The 15,978-nt window shown below is 39.4% G+C and overlaps 1 protein-coding gene across 8 annotated transcripts in view; it reads left to right on the forward strand.

Moving 5' to 3' along the window:
- Positions 1–15,978, forward strand: part of FRMPD4 (FERM and PDZ domain containing 4) — a 798,322-nt gene that overhangs the window by 327,189 nt on the left and 455,155 nt on the right. The gene's annotated exons all lie outside the window — the stretch shown is intronic.

Genomic DNA, 15,978 nt, shown 5'->3' on the forward strand with positions numbered 1-15,978 from the left:
TGACGCCTGGTCCTGCCATTCAAGAGCTGTGTTTCCTTGGGCCAATTTACTTCTCTGAGCTTCCTTTTGCTCATCTGTGGAAATGTCATTGTTGCTATCTATGTATAAGCCCACACCGTGAAAACAATAGAAAGTGCTTGCTTCCCCAGCTCTACCACACCTGCTGAGATTCACAGGGTACGTTTTTCTGGGTCATTCAACTAGGATGCTACTATAGCAAATGAGATGAGAATGCCTTGACCTCCTCTTACTATAAATAAGCATACATTTACACTGGTTGACTTCCACCCCAAATCTGTCCTTAACCAGCATGGCTCATCCCCCCCCAGATCCACAAGGCATACATATACATTGGTTGACTTCTGTCCAAAACCTGTCCTTAACTAGCATGGCTCGTCCCACACAAATCCACGAGGCATAAATTTACATTTATCGAAAGCCCAAGATGATAATCATTTTGCCTCATTTCCCCTCTCTCAAACAAAGGTCCTCACTGGAATAAACAAGTCCTAAAGCTTTTGGAAAAAGAAGAACTATTTCAAGGAAGACTCTTAGTTTTCTAATGTTTCACCTAGAGTTTGAAACCTGGTCTAATAAGTACATCAAAGAATTTTTCCCCCACAGTATCTGGATTTTTCCAGTTTACATGTTTGGGCTCAGCGTTGCTTGGCCTTGAAGATTTTGAGTATAAATTACAGACTATAAGGGCTTGATCCCCTCCTGCTATCCTCCACGGAGGTGACTTGAACATGTCTTCCCGCTGAGAGGCAGTGACAGTCCATGGCTTTTTAAGACATGCACACCAGTCTAGTGTTCTTCAGAATATAAATAGAAGCATTGAAAATAGTCTTGGAGCTTTCTAAATTGACTTCCCTGAACGAAGTTAGAAATTAAAGTTGGGCCGAGGTGCTTGTTTTTGGCTCATTAAGTCTTGCAACATTTTCTCTTGAAATGGCAGGTCTCCTCGGAGAAATCAAGGAAATTTCTCTCTAAATTCCCTGAAAATCATAAGGGCACAATTTTCCAATAATTTTTAATTATTCTTTACTAGGACTGCATATTGAAAATGGAACATATCTGAGTAGATAAAGGAACTAGATGAAAGAAAAAAAGGGAAGAAAACATATTTATATTTGTGTTAACTAGTAAGGTAGTCTGCAGCGCAGTTGGATTTTTTAAGTCCCAAGTCCCAAGCTACTTTCTCGTCTTTGCTAACAGAACTACCCTGATTTAAAACATACCGCAGCGTTAGGGAGCAGGAATAAAAATCCTGAACATCAAACAAATACACATTTGGAGGAAGCCTTTTGAGAAATATTTGCCTGCCTAGATATAGAGAGATGGCACTGAGCTTCCTGTAAATTACTAGACATACCTACAATGCATGGTTTGATTTCAAAGTTCAAGTCATTGTCTCTGGTGGCCACTCACATGCTGAAAGGGATAAATATCCCTACTATGTACTCAGCCTTGAAACAAATTGTAGTAAAAGCCATCACCCAGAGATAAAAAGTTACAATAAGAATTCTACCAGTATGCTTTCCTTCCATGAGCCAGAGAGTGCACCAACGTTGCACGTTTACCCCACTAAGTGCTCATTTCAAACTAAGGTCCGCGTTATATAAGAATATTTCATGGCCAAACCAATGAATGAGGCAACACACAACTCTTTAGCTCCTACTTAAAAGGATTCATTCATTTCTTAGATAAAGTGTGTGCATATTCAGCAGAGAAGTGGTTATTGACCACAGGTGAGCAAAGAAGTCACATGTGGAGACTTTAGAGAGTACAAGTGTCCAGGCCCCATCCCACCCCCACTAAATCAGAATTCTAGGATTGGTGTTCTGGCATGGATACAGAGTTAACGCCCCCAAGTGAATCACCTTAAGAGTTACCGGAGCAAGATGAAACCAAGAACCTTCTCTTCCACCATTAGACCTTAGGCCAGGGCTAACTCTTCCAATACTCCTTCTATACCCATAATCACTCGTCCTTCCCACCCCCATCTTTTTTTCCCCTTGGCTTACTCACTCTCACGATTCCTGGAATGGAAAACACCTCAAAGGGGGGAACTGTTCACCAAGTCATTTTTAAAATGTCTTTGCAAATGTAAGCAGTTCTGGCCTCACATAAGTAACAATGGGAAAAAATGGAGTGCTAATGGTAGAGAGAGTTTAAGGAACTCAGTTTATTCCCAGGGGCTCCATTCATCAAATATCACTATAACTTTATTGCATATTCACCAGAAATCATTACATTTTGGTAGTTTTTGAATTCCATTACCTGGGGTCATAAAATCCCCTCTAATAAGAAATCACGGCTGTCAAGTCCAGTCTGAATAAAGAGAATGACAGGTGATCTGCAGCCTTAGAGGTGGTGTTTTTGGCTGCCCATTACTTCACATGTGAAAGATGATTAAGTGATTATAAAAGGAAATCCATAGGTACAATTACAGGGTCCCACCTCATAAATAATTTTAAAGGCAAGTAATCTGCGTTTTTTCATGTCTTTTATTGTTTGCATACAGTTCCTTGAATTGCCTCTACCCCAAAGCCTTTCAACTCTCTACTTCATGTAAAATACCTTTTAAAAATCTCATGAACCATACACAATACCTTAACCATAAAACTTATGAGTTAGATTCCTCCCTGCTAATAAGCTAGAATGCCTGTGTGTCATGAAGCATAGCATACTTACCAAACAAGAAACCAGTGACAGTTCACTCTTCCTTCCCACCGTCTTACATTCATAGTTCCTGAGAGTGAGTGGGGTCATTTGGTTTAAAAAATGGCTCCATGTAATTAGTTTTTAAATGGAACCTCTCAAAGTGCTTTTTGATGCTGTTTTCTATTTTACTTATTATATGTCATGTAATAATACAATAGTATCCCAAAGAAAGGACTTAAATAATTTCTGATGATGATAGCATTAAGATATTTTGATACCTTGGCTGTTCAAAATTGGTAATGGTGATTTCTTAACACGAAAATATTAAAGCTAAGGCTCAAATGTGTCTTTGGCATGTGACATGATGATAAAAAGAGAATCTCATTAAGAAGAAAATAACGCTTTTGTTCATAGAGTGAGCACCGGGGTTGTGAATTCTGGAAAGGAAATAAAATGATCTTATGACTGTCTTTTTATGTGGTTTCCCCTCTCTCTCCACTTGCACCATTGTACAATATTTTTTTTCTCCAACTTTTGAGAGAAAAGTGTATCCACAGATGTGTCAATACTTCTTCATATTTTCCCTGTAACCTTTCCTTTATATCTCAGCAAAGGCCATCCACAGTGGGGGTGTAGGGAGCTAAATTGATTATTTTGGGGGCATCTGGAAAACCTGAATTTATCTTCCCTGTATATGGAAATACAACATCATCTTCTCTCCTCTGATTGTTGAAAGAAAATATCAAGTGGAAAAGGAGGCAATGTGTAAGTAAATAGGATTTTTCGAGGGACTGTTTTAGAAGACACTGACCAGCAGATAATAAACAAGAAGTATACCCACATCCTTATGCCATGAATGCACTTGCCCATCTGCCCCCATTCCTATAGATCCTTCTCAACTGGATTCCAGTGTCACTTTGTTTTTGATGTGGCTTTCCCTAACTGCTCCTTACTCCCATGTATTTTCCACTAGCCCTTCATAAATGTTTTGTCTTATCAACCATGTTGTAATATATTTTAGTTGTTTCCAAGTCAGTCCTGTCTAAACAAATATGTGTTTCGTTCAGGCAGAACTGGATTAAATTTACTTTTGCTTTCACAACAAAACCAAAATCTGGTTCCTTGAAAAAAAATCAATAAAATCAATATGCCTCTCGCTAGGCTAACTAAGAAAAAAAGAGAGAAGGCACAAGTTACTAATATCAGAAATGAAAGAGGGCACATCACTACAGATCCCATGGACAGTAAAAGGATAGTAAAGAAATATTATGAAAAACTCTGTGCTCACAAATTTGATAACCTGGATGAAATGGATCAATTCCTTGAAGGACACAATCTGCCAAATCTCACACAAGAAGAAATAGACAATCTGAAGAGGTCTATAACTATTAAAGACATTGAATCAATAATTAACAACCTTCCCAAACAGAAAGCACCAGGTCCAGATAGGTTCACTGGTGAATTCTACCAAACGTGTAAGGAAGACATTATACCAATTCTCTGCAATCTCTTCCAGAAGATAGAAGCAAAGGGAATACTTCTAACTCATTTTAGAGGCCAGCATTATCCTCATACAAAACCAGACAAAGACATTACAAGAAAAGAAAACTACAGACTTATATCTCTCATGAACATAGATGCAAAAATCCTCCACAAAATGTTAGCAAATCGAATCCAAAATGTATAAAAAGAATTATACACCACGACCAAGCGGGATTTATCCTGCGTAAGCAAGGCTGGCTCAACATTTGAAAATCAATTAATGTAATCAATCACGTCCACAGGCTAACAAAGAAAAATAACATGATCATATCAAAGAAAAAGCGTTTAACAAAAACATTGTCCATTCATATGGGAACTCTGTGTACTTTCTGTCCAATTTCGCTGTGAACTGAAAACTGCTCTAAAAAAGTCTATTAAAAATTAATTAAACCAAAAAACGCTTAACTCTTTCCTTACTAGGGAAGTTTCCCCTCATGGCATTAGTCTGCTTTGGGTTTGGCTTGAATGAGCTGTCTCTTCTTTGCTGGTTGAATCAACTTTATCATATTTTGAAACACAACCAAAATTTCTGGGCACATTTCTCAAACTGGGGCACAGAGCATTGTAGTGGCACTGCTGTGACATGGAAACCCGTGACAATTTAGTTAACTTGCCTTTCTAGTTTTTGTAGTGGTATTGAGGAGAGGTGGTATTCTTTAGTCACCAACAGGTGTTTTGAAACTTTGCCTATAGCAAGCTGTGGAGATGGTGGCTGATAACTGGAGAGCATGTGCGAAGATGGCAGCTGCATTGACACTGGAATGAGGTCTGTTGCACTGGTGGGAAGGATTTTGTGAACTTTGCATGATCCCTTCTCCTTCACCTTGCCATTCAAGCATGACAGAAGGATGAACCTCCTTGCCATCTGCTTTCCCTCCCTCTAAAGACGACAACTTGGGTACATCTATAGTCAGTGTTTCCAAGTTTAACTAAGTGTGTGCCAAATGTTGAACAGTGATTCCCAACTTTAGTGTACATCAGAATCAACTAGAGGGCTTGTTATAATCAGATGGCTGGATCCCACCCCCAGAGCTTCTGATTCGTTAGGTCTTGGGTTGGGCCTGAGAACTGCATTTTTCGTTATCATGTGGTGCTAATGCTGCCGGTCTAGGGACTACGCTTTAAGAAGCTCTGCTCTAGAAGAAGGCCCACTGAGACAACAGAGGAAGAACTTAGTGGAAGGTGTTAAGACGCCAGAAAGTAGCACATGTGTTTATCTGACTTTGTTTTTCTAATGGATAGATAGCTCAGAACATTTTGTCTTGAAAGAAAATATAATGAGTGTTCCAGATTTAAAAAAATAGTGTGCAGCTTCCGTTTAAGGCATTGGCAAAAATGCTATGAAATGAGAACAAAGAGCTGGCAGGAGGTGGAGAGCATTGTCAAATATGAAAAATAGGACCTTTTGCTACCTGATTCCAAAGCAGTTCCTAGGTTTTTACACCTATTTGTCCATCTCAGGATTGCTAGGTGGTTTTCCCGATTATTCTACCTGCCTAGTTTATATGCAACACGTAATAAGCTTCTAAAATAAATCTATTGACTTTGATAGCTTTGTCATTTTTTGCATGTGACTTGATGGCCCTCTCGAATCGTTGGTAACTAACTCCTCTCTTTCCTCCAAAATATTATCAAACATTCCTTTAATGTCAAAAATATCTAGGTGCCGTGCATTCGGTTATTAAAACAGGCATATATGCCTTTTGGACAAAATAGGGCCCCAGGTCTGTGTGAAATAACGGATGAAAGAATAATTGTAAGGGGGTTTATGCTAATTGGATAATTTAAAAATTGTCTATTTGTCTGATAAAAGTCTGACAAATAGAGGTAGGGGAGATCTATATCTCTTTTTTCCATGACCTTGGTAGTAGGTGGTATGTTACAATGTTATAATGAAAGCAAGTCTCAGATCAGAGTTTGTCTAGATATTAGCTAGTGAGCTGGCAAAAAGAAAGAAAGAAAATGACAAAAAAGAACAGATTTACTACAGATACTTTAGTGAAGTCCCTGCCTGAAGAGTTGTCTTGGAAACAGACGTGGTGTCAGATGTTTAGCTGGACCAGACACAGAGTCCTCTGTCAAGTGGGTGGTGGGTGAGGGTGAGGGCTTGGACACAAGACCAGATGGCATGGCAGAATTCAGAGTATTTCTCTTGGGCGTTCAGCTCCTGGTTTTGCCCAATTCTTACTCTTTTCTCAAGTAAGGACAATGGGGCCTGTGTAGTCTTCCAGGCTACTACATTTCTGGAACACCACCCATTTCTTCAATTAAAAATGACTTCTGACACCGCTTATGCTGCTTAACAAACCCTGTGGTGCAGATTTAGGTAACACCTTTGAAGTGCTTGCGTTGGCTGCCTTTGAAGTGTGGATTCCTGATTAGGGGCCTTCAAATGTGACCTAATTGTTCTTAGGTTATGGGTTAAAATAACTTATGTACCCACATACACATCACTGTTTTATTCCAGTTATAAAAAGAAGCTAGCAGAGGTGAGGTGTAAAGTTCTACAGGTTAATCACTGAGGGGCTTAAAAAATTCGGAAGTGCTGCCCCATTATCAAGTGAACATGTTACAGGTATTGGAAATAAAGAAAGAAATTTGGGGGCTGTTAATGTTTACTGAAGTATCATTATATAAAATTTGGACTTTTTGTATGATTTAAGCTAGTATTTAAGAAACGTTATAAAAATGATTGTAGCATCTTCTAATTCCATCTCAAAGACCCAGGATTTTAGATTCTCTAAAGCAGAAAAGCTAACAAGAGCAAAGGCATGCTGAAAAAGCCGGATGGCTCTTTCTCAGAGGGAATACTGTTTCTTTTCACACTTTTCTATTCCTAGCACAACACTTGGGTAATGCTGATAGCAAGCCCTGTATTTAATTATTGAAAACAATGCCGACGTGAAATGGAAGTTCCCAATGCCGGCTTTCCCCTTTTATCCAAGATCATTCAATTTGCCAAATAACTTGAATGAAAGATTGAGGCTTAAAGGTTAATAGAAGCCATGTTGCCCTTGGCTTAAGTCCATCTTTTCTCTTTACGTCATTTGATGTTCAACTCAAACTTTTAAATTCAAAGACATGACAACATATATGTGTATGTGTGTGTACATGCATATGTGTGTGTTAAATATTGTATAGATTTTCTGTTTTTTAAAAACACTGGCTATACAAGCAGATGAGTCAAAGTTAAAATGAACTTGGCAAAGTAATTTATTTCACCTGCTTTTAAATTTTATTTTACCCCCCAAACTCTCAAATTCACTGACTAGTTGTATGGAAGGGCACTAATGTATAAATACCAATCCAAATAGTAGACTCTTCACACAATGGGATCGTTTTGGTGTCTGAAAGACCACCCACACATTTAGTGATTTTCTAGAAGAACTCTTGGGGCCTCGGCATATAGTCCTGCTTATGGTTTTATTTATTTATTTATTACAGCTACGCAACAAGGATATACGTTCAGATAGTGAGGGAAAAAGGCACAGGCAGGGTCTGGAGGAAGCCATGTGCAGGCGCCTGATGCTGCCCCTGAATGAAGCCCCACAGAGCCCTCTCTGCCCCAGCAGGAAAGCGCACTGAGTTCAGTGTTTCCTGAACTTCTTAGGGAAGCCCGTCTGAGACTCCGTGCCCAGCGTTCGTGTTGGTGTTTGGTCACATCATCACAACGACCAGCCACGACTACTGAAATTCAGAACTCCCCTGAAGAAAGCAGCCATTTTGTGCCCCAGGTGGGCAAAACGACCTGCTGGTTTAGGGAACTTCTCAGAAGCTGAGTTCCCAGAAGCCAGCCAAGGGCCAGCCCTGCAAGCTGACCTTTCTCACGATAATAGCTCAGGTCTGCTAGGTTAACCCTTTCCTGCAGAGGTGTATACTTTTTTAGTGCTGTTGCAGTATCTTGCATGCAATAGTCTATAGGTGTATGTTTGAATAAATATATCAGACTGTCAGCTCCTTGACGGCAGAAGTCACAGCCTGTTTATCTGTGTTTCTCTGGCACCTGGGATGACAGGTGGACCCGAGGGGAAACCCAAAGAATATTTCTGGAAACATTCTAGAAATGTTCTGAAAACATGAATGAATGCATCAATATAAAGTGGGATTTTAGTCTTGTGTGTAAATTAAAAGTTGGATATTTCTCAGATTATAATTTAACTGTGGGTATACTTTATAGAGGATAAAATTCTCATTTTCTGAACAGAATTCTGGCAGCCTGGCCACAATAATCTTAAAATGACCTCACTTCTGGACTCTCCAAGCTAACTACTAAATACCTACTGTATTGTAAAATTTCCAACTTCTAAGTCAGTTGTAAAACAATGATCAGAAACATCTCCAAGGACGAGAATGGTTGTGGTGGCTCAGCACGGAGCTGCCTCGCGTTGCCCCAGTCCCCACTGCCATTGCATTCATCTTCCGGCTTAGGGTGGAGCAAATGACTATCACCAGGAAGAGCTTATATTTAGGGCAGAATATCACAGTAATTACTTCGGGGGTGAAAAAGGCAAATAAAAGAAGAGGATATGGCTGTTTACCCACCACATCTAGGCCAGCTGAAGTTCTGGACTGTTTGCAGAAACCTGAATCAGATTTATTTATTTTTTATTTATTTATGTTTCTTTTTTTTCCTGCTTTTTCTTCCCAAATCTCCCCAGTACATAGTTGTATATTTCAGTTGTGGGTCCTTCTAGTTGTGGCGTGTGGGATGCCGCCTCAGCATGGCTTGATGAGCAGTGCCATGTCCGCGCCCAGGATTCGAAGCGGGGAAACCCTGGGCCGCCAAAGCGGAGCACATGAACTTAACCACTTGGCCACAGGGCCGGGCCCTGAATCAGATTTAGTACAGACTTCCCATCCAGAATGTTTGTTATTTATATATTTTTTCTTTGAGGAAGATTAGCCCTGAGCTAACATCTGCCACCACTCCTCCTCTTTTTGCTGAAGAAGACTGGCCCTGAGCTAACATCTGTGCCCATCTTCCTCTACTTTATATGTGGGACGCCTACCACAGCATGGCTTTTGCCAAGCAGTGCCATGTCCGCACCCTGGATCCGAACCGGCCAACCCCGGGCCGCTGAATCGGAATGTGCGCACTTAACCTCTGCGCCACCAGTCCGACCTCCAGAATGTTTGTTATTGTGAAAAGAAATTGTGTGTGTGTGTACACGTACGTACATATTAAGAGGAGCATGAAACTGTGTATGGCCATGTAAGTATGGAGTAATTGTTTACGAAACAGAGCCTCTGAACAGAAAATCAGCAGACATTTTAATGTGTTTCTTTCTTTCACTTTTTAAATTTAATTACCTAGAATGCTAATAAAAACACACAGTTGAATTGAATTATTATGAAAATTAGGAGCCTCTTTAACTTTCTAGAAACTGTCTTTACAAATGTGTAGGAAACTGTGTTATCCCCTTCACAAAATGGAATGTTCTAGTGTTAAAAAGTAAACTGAAGCATATCAAAAATTGTAAGAGTTTATTTGAGCAAAAATCAATTCAAATTGGGCAGTGCCAAGCTAGAAGTGGTTAGGAGTGCTCCACCAACAAGAGCCGGGGAAAAGAATTATATAGAGAAACTGTGGAAGCAAAGAAAGGAGGTGACTGATTGGTGATAGCTTCAAGCCTAGTTGCCTATTTGTGATTGGTGGTCCTTAGGTATAGGTTTCGTAACCTAGAGGCATTTACAGGCTTAGAGTTTGGTTCGCTTTCATGGGAAACCATGGCAGTAGAGCCATCTCGGCATAATGGCCTCTTTGTTTCATTAATGTAACACTAGTTTATAACATATTACGGTTTAACAAAAGTTAGCATGTATGTGTCATTTGTATCATTTGTCAAATACATATATTTAATTGTATATTTTTTAATTAAAAATCACTATTATGGTTTTCTCTGAATGTGGGGAGCATATCCGTACTACTTTGCCCAGATGGGTCTTGGGAAACAGCAAAGTGACTGCGTAGGGACTCTGGAAGTCCGGGCTGACCCCAACATGAGCTTAGTCATGATGCTTTAAACCTTCATTTCCTCATCCATGAAATAGGGCTGTACAGACCCAATGACACAGAGACTCATTTACCAACTGCAAAATACTAATATAATGTAAGAGGTTATTGCTATTGTCAGAGCAGCAGCAATTAGACATTTGAAACCCTCAGGAGTATGCTTGCTTTTGGTCTTTTGCTCAGTTTCCTTTGATTGCTTGCTGAATAGAACCAGGAAATTTGGGAGAAGGAGGAAAAGAGAAGTGGGTGCATGGGTGGACTGGGAGCTGAAATAAGGCACCAACAAGGGTACACTTGATGGTGGCGCTTTAAGTTCTCTCAAAAACCTTGCTGTGCTCTCTGGCTATAAATGTGATTTTCTTGTGTATATTTTGAGGGTAACTTTTGTACACAGAAAAGATTATTTAAGGACAAGTTTTTGGACTAACTTAATATCCAGTATATTCAAGTTTCATATTCAAAATCCTGTTTCTTCCTTATTTTTCTTTAATTTTTAAATCTAGCAAAATTTCACAGTCACTTTTAGGAGGACTTATAATTAAATTCCCTTCAATGTTTAAAATGTCATTTCTATATTTCTTTTAAAGTCCTTCAATTATCTAACAAACCCTTCCAAGTATTTAACTTACTCTTATAAAGCTAATGTTTTAAGCTTGTAGATAGAAGTGGTTCGTTCTCTTAAATGTTCCAGGCCCATTTACAAACTGTCTTTTAATATATAAGCCCAAATCTAAACCAGTTACTCAAGTACACATTTTACATTAGAATTCCAAGGCTAAATTAGATATTCTCTATGTCAAATTCTCTTAAATAGTGTAAGGTACTTGTAATATCAAATATATACAGATTAACTCTAAACGTAAGACAAAAATATTAATACTGTGGGATTGATTTATTCAATCATTTCTATACTTGATTCTAAACCTTTCTCGGGTTAAAAGATATCCAACAAGGAAAAAAATCGTTCTTACCAAGGCAAGCTGGGGTTCCTATCTCAATTCACTCAGTTTTTAATTCAGCCAGGGAGGCACAGGCCTGGTCTTTATTCTTACTTGTGACACTGATGAGAAATCCGCATCACTGTTGATAGCCCTGTCCCTATTTCTCGAGCAGTGCTTCTCGGTCTTTAATGTGTGCTCAGACCCCCTGAGGGTCTTGTTGAAATGAAGGTTTTGATTCGGTAGGTCTGGGTGGGGCCTGTGACTCTGCATTTCTCACAAGCTCCCAGGTGATGCCTAAACTGCTGGTGCAGAGACCATACTCAAGTAGTGAGGTCTTAGATTCAAGGGGCATCTTACATAATTCTCCCTTCTGTTCGCAGATGACTACCTCCCCCATTGAGTTATCTAACTTCCTTCACAGTTTGATTGGTTTTGCATTTCTTTGACCCTCAAGACATTCAAATGTCATCCCCATTAGACTCTGCAGACTTCTCCAGGCTTTGTGTCACTGTGGTCATAAAATTAAAAGAACCCTTGAAGATTAAAATTACTCTGAATTATTTAAAGAGAACAAAATGATTGTTTTGAAATAAATGCATAGAAATATTTCACCAGAAAAAACAATTAGGAAGAACAGAGATAAGGTTGCCAGAGTGATAACTATCTCTCTTGAGTTTTATTAATATAAGGTACAGCATTTTAAAACAGTTGGTTCCTGTATCTAAATGGTCTTTTAGATTGTTTCTAGATGCTTTGTATTGATTGAAGATACTAATTCAGATGCAAGTGTTTTGGGTTTGGTTTTGTTTTAACATAATGGCTGCGCCTCCTCCTTTCCCTTCCCGGGGAGTCCTTACTTGGTCGTCAGGGAATAAGTTTGCTGCTGCACGACCTTTTCTCCCAATTATCTGAGAAGCAAGGAATCTCATAGACTGAGCTTTTTAGTTAAACTAGCTAAAGCCAGACCAAATTTCTCACTAACATTTCTTTACTCAATAAAGTAGACAATTTAAATTTTAGGAAAACGTGTGTGTGCGCATGTATGTATTTTTTCTTCTTTGAATGCCTTTGGTGTTGAGCGCTTGGGAGCAGGCAGTGAGCGCTCTTCAGGTCCTGACATACATCATTGCTCTGTGGTCTTGCAGAAGGCCTGAGTAACACATCTCTGTTACCTGCCTGGCCTCGTAGGCAGTTCAGTTTGCTACCCTACTAGAAATGAGTCCTTTCATAGAGTGTTCATCGGTGTGAACTTGTGTACAGCCTACCAACAATAGGTTTCTGTATTTAGATTTGCAGGTGTTTTGACCCAGCAATTCCACTTCTAGAAATCTGCCCAAAGAATTAATTGGACAGGTGTGCAATTTTGTTCAAGGATGTTCACTGTGGTATTGTTCACCATAACAAAATATTAGAAACCACCTAAATACTCATCAGTATGGAACATTCACGCAGTTGCAATAGTATGCATTCGTTACAAATCTATATTAATCATCATGGAAAAGAGGCTATGATGTATTGTTAAAAGAATAAAGCAGGCAACAAAGAAGTACTTGTAGTGGGATCACATTATTGTAAAAAAATAAATAAGGTGTGTTAAAGTATAATTTTCAAAACAAAGTAATCATGACTCTCATACAGATATAAAATGAACACGTTAAATATTTTATTTATCTTGTTATTAGTGAGGGAACTGGTGAGATGTTAGATCAGTTCAAAGGAGAATCCAACGAACCGACCTATTTATGGATCAGGAATATTGAAATGAATTTGCAAATGGTTGCGGAAGTGGCTTCCTCAGCATTGGGAGAGGGAGGCAATTGCACCTCCACTTTGCAGACTTTCTTTACTTGTCTATAGAAAAGTGTCATTTTGCATTGCTGTCCGTCTTCTACAACTTACAGAGTTGCAAAAAAGAGTTCAAAGGCAATGAAAGGTGCAGAGCCACCAGACAGTCAGAATCAGATAACTTGGAAAGGTGTGTTCTAAAGTTTAGAGCCTAAACAATGCATAATTTTCCATTAAAACACAAATTTTGCCTGCATGTGTGTATATATCAAAGTCTGGAAGGAGAACAGAAAAATGATTAGTTGTTATCTATGGCTGGTATGATTTTGTTATTTTTGTATTTTTTCTATTTTTCTGTATTTTCACAGTATTTCTGAAAGAGTGCATAATATTTTTTACAGTCAGAAGAAAAGCCTACTTCTATATTGAAAAATAATTACAAATCATGCTTTCTTGTCTTCAGTAAATCCTTCAACAACAGCAACAAAGCAATGAGTATGCTACGCATCTGCTGCCTGTAGGGCACTGTGGTTAAGGTTAAGATGGTAGATGAGAGTGGGGCCAGGGAATGTGGGGTGGTCCACAAACCTGCTTGCTAACCTGCTATTTCTGGTTGGTCTGCCAATTGATTGCTTTGTGTTCAGGCCTAAAATATTCCCACTTACAAGAGCTGGTTATGAAACCAAGGTGCACTGGCGTGTAAGAGGTGCTTTTAGCTTTAACACTCAACAAATGAAGTGCCAAGAAGTTACTAATGTTTTCTGTGCCTTTGTAAGTTAAGGCAGGAAAAACCCTGTTTACTATTGAGCAACTTCCAGGTGGAGGAGGGGAGAAGGACAATGGCTCAGCGTGATGTGTCCCAAGGGAAGATGCTTCCCATAACTGTGTGCAATAATAGTTATTAATGAATAAATTGTTCTGAGTTCATGCAACCCTCCTCGGGTTAATGTGCTTATTTATAGAACTGATTTGAAAATTAAACAGAGCTGTTTCTTTCCCCAATTTTACACTTGTAAAGAGAAAATAAACATGCTGACGGCTTGTATTATTCCATAAGTATTTGCCTGGGTATTGATTATTGCCTAGAGATTTGTTGTCTTTCACTGCTCCGGGTGTTTTTTCTTTTTTCTTTTTTTTTTCTCCTCTCATGCCATTGTGTTTCTGGCTATAATCCTCATTTCCTTACAGCCTGCCAAACTGCAGCTCTTTTTGGGTGCCAGGTTTTTCTTATAATCCTCATCCTGACTGATGAGATTTGCAGAGAAGTTGGCCCACACACAGAATACAGTGTGTATCTTATTGACGGTGCACATGGAACATTTGGGATAACGGTAGAAGGTTATATTCATCGCCCGTTGAATATGAAAATGATTAAGATTACCTCAATAATTAAACAACAGTCTCTTGCTCGTCTTTGGTTTATCTCGGAGTTGTGTGCATGTTGGTGCCAGAATGTTTTTATTAAATGAGTGAACTGAACAATGTTTCTTTACATCAAGCTATGTATCACCTTTCTGGAGTAGCAGTGTGTGGCTATGTAAGCATCCTGCCCTCAGAAGGAATAACTTCACTATAAGAAACATTTGGGGGGACAGTGCTCATATTTCATTTGGAGGTTTAGTTCTAAGGACACTACATCTCCTGCAATGCTGGTCATACTTCCCGTGATGCTCAGGGCACCAGCCTTTAGGGCAAGTCTAGCCTTGGGAGAGAGGAAACAAGAAATTTAGCCTTTGATGCCTGTACTGAGTGGAATAATGTCCCTCTAAACTTCATGGCCTGGTACCCATGAATGTCACCTTATTTGGAAATAGCGTCTTTGCAGGTGTAATAAAGTTAAGATGAGGTCATACGGACAGGTGAAGACACATGCACACAGACACAGAGGGAAGAATGCCATCTAACAATGGAGACAGAGATTGAAGTAATGCAGCTACAAGCCAAGGAATGCCAAAGATTGCCGGCAACTACCAGAAGATAGGAGAGGGCAAGGAAGGATGATTAATCTAGGATTCTTCCCTAGTGCCTTCAGAGGGAACATGGCCCTATTGACACCTTGATTTCAGACTTCTAGTTTCCAGACTGTAAGAGAACCAATTTCTGTTGTTTTAGGCCACCCAGTTTTTGGTCATTTGTTATGACACCTTAGGAAACTAATACAATGTCCCCTACTTCATGGGGGTATTCCCCTTTCTTCCTTAGTGTCTGCTACTCCCCTGGTATCCTGTGCCCTGATCTTGTAGCTTTATCCATGTATTAGTCAAGGTTGAGCAAGGTAAGCAGAAACTGCTCTAGGTATATTGAGCAGGAAGGGATTGAATATAAAGAGTTACCTGCTGACATACTGTTGGAGGAATTAGGTAGTGAAGGTCAGGGAAACCTTGCTAGTATAAAGAGCTTAGGAAGTGCAGGGAAGGCAAGAAACCACTACCCAATATCTTAGCAGCTTTCAGCACTTAACGGGGTGATTTTCAGGAAGCTGCTTGGAAGATCCCAAAAAAACTCTGCACATGTCATCTGTTGATGTCCACACATCTACTCCTGCTGCTGCCAGTGAATAATATCTTCTCTCTCTTCCCTTACCAGGTCTCTGTGAATGCCTTTCATTGACAGAATGTAAATTGAGCCTTACTGCTAAGGGATGCTGGAAAATGTAGTTTCCAGGCTTTCAGCCCCAGTGACACTGGAGAGAGTGTTGAAGGGTGGGGGCAGAACTAAATAAAGGAGATGATATCTTGCTTACTTATCTTAATTCCTTTCTCTCAAAACAAGAACAAAAGTACTTGCTTCTCTGAAAGATTCTGGTAATCTATTCATTTACACCAAGGTATTAAGGGCCGATAATACCTTAGCATGTTTTTTCTCCCAGGACTACTCGCACTTTTACAAGATCAAACACTTAATTCAAAGAAGTGAATCCATTTATTTGATACATAGTTGGAAGAGGACTGACTTACAATGGTGTAAGGGGTAGGGGTCCTCAGAAGTACAAAGAAATTTTAGGTGGAAATCTTTGCTCTTGAGGATTTT

The sequence above is a fragment of the Equus caballus genome, chromosome X (assembly GCF_041296265.1).
Source record: "Equus caballus isolate H_3958 breed thoroughbred chromosome X, TB-T2T, whole genome shotgun sequence".
Taxonomy (NCBI): Eukaryota; Metazoa; Chordata; class Mammalia; order Perissodactyla; family Equidae; genus Equus; species Equus caballus.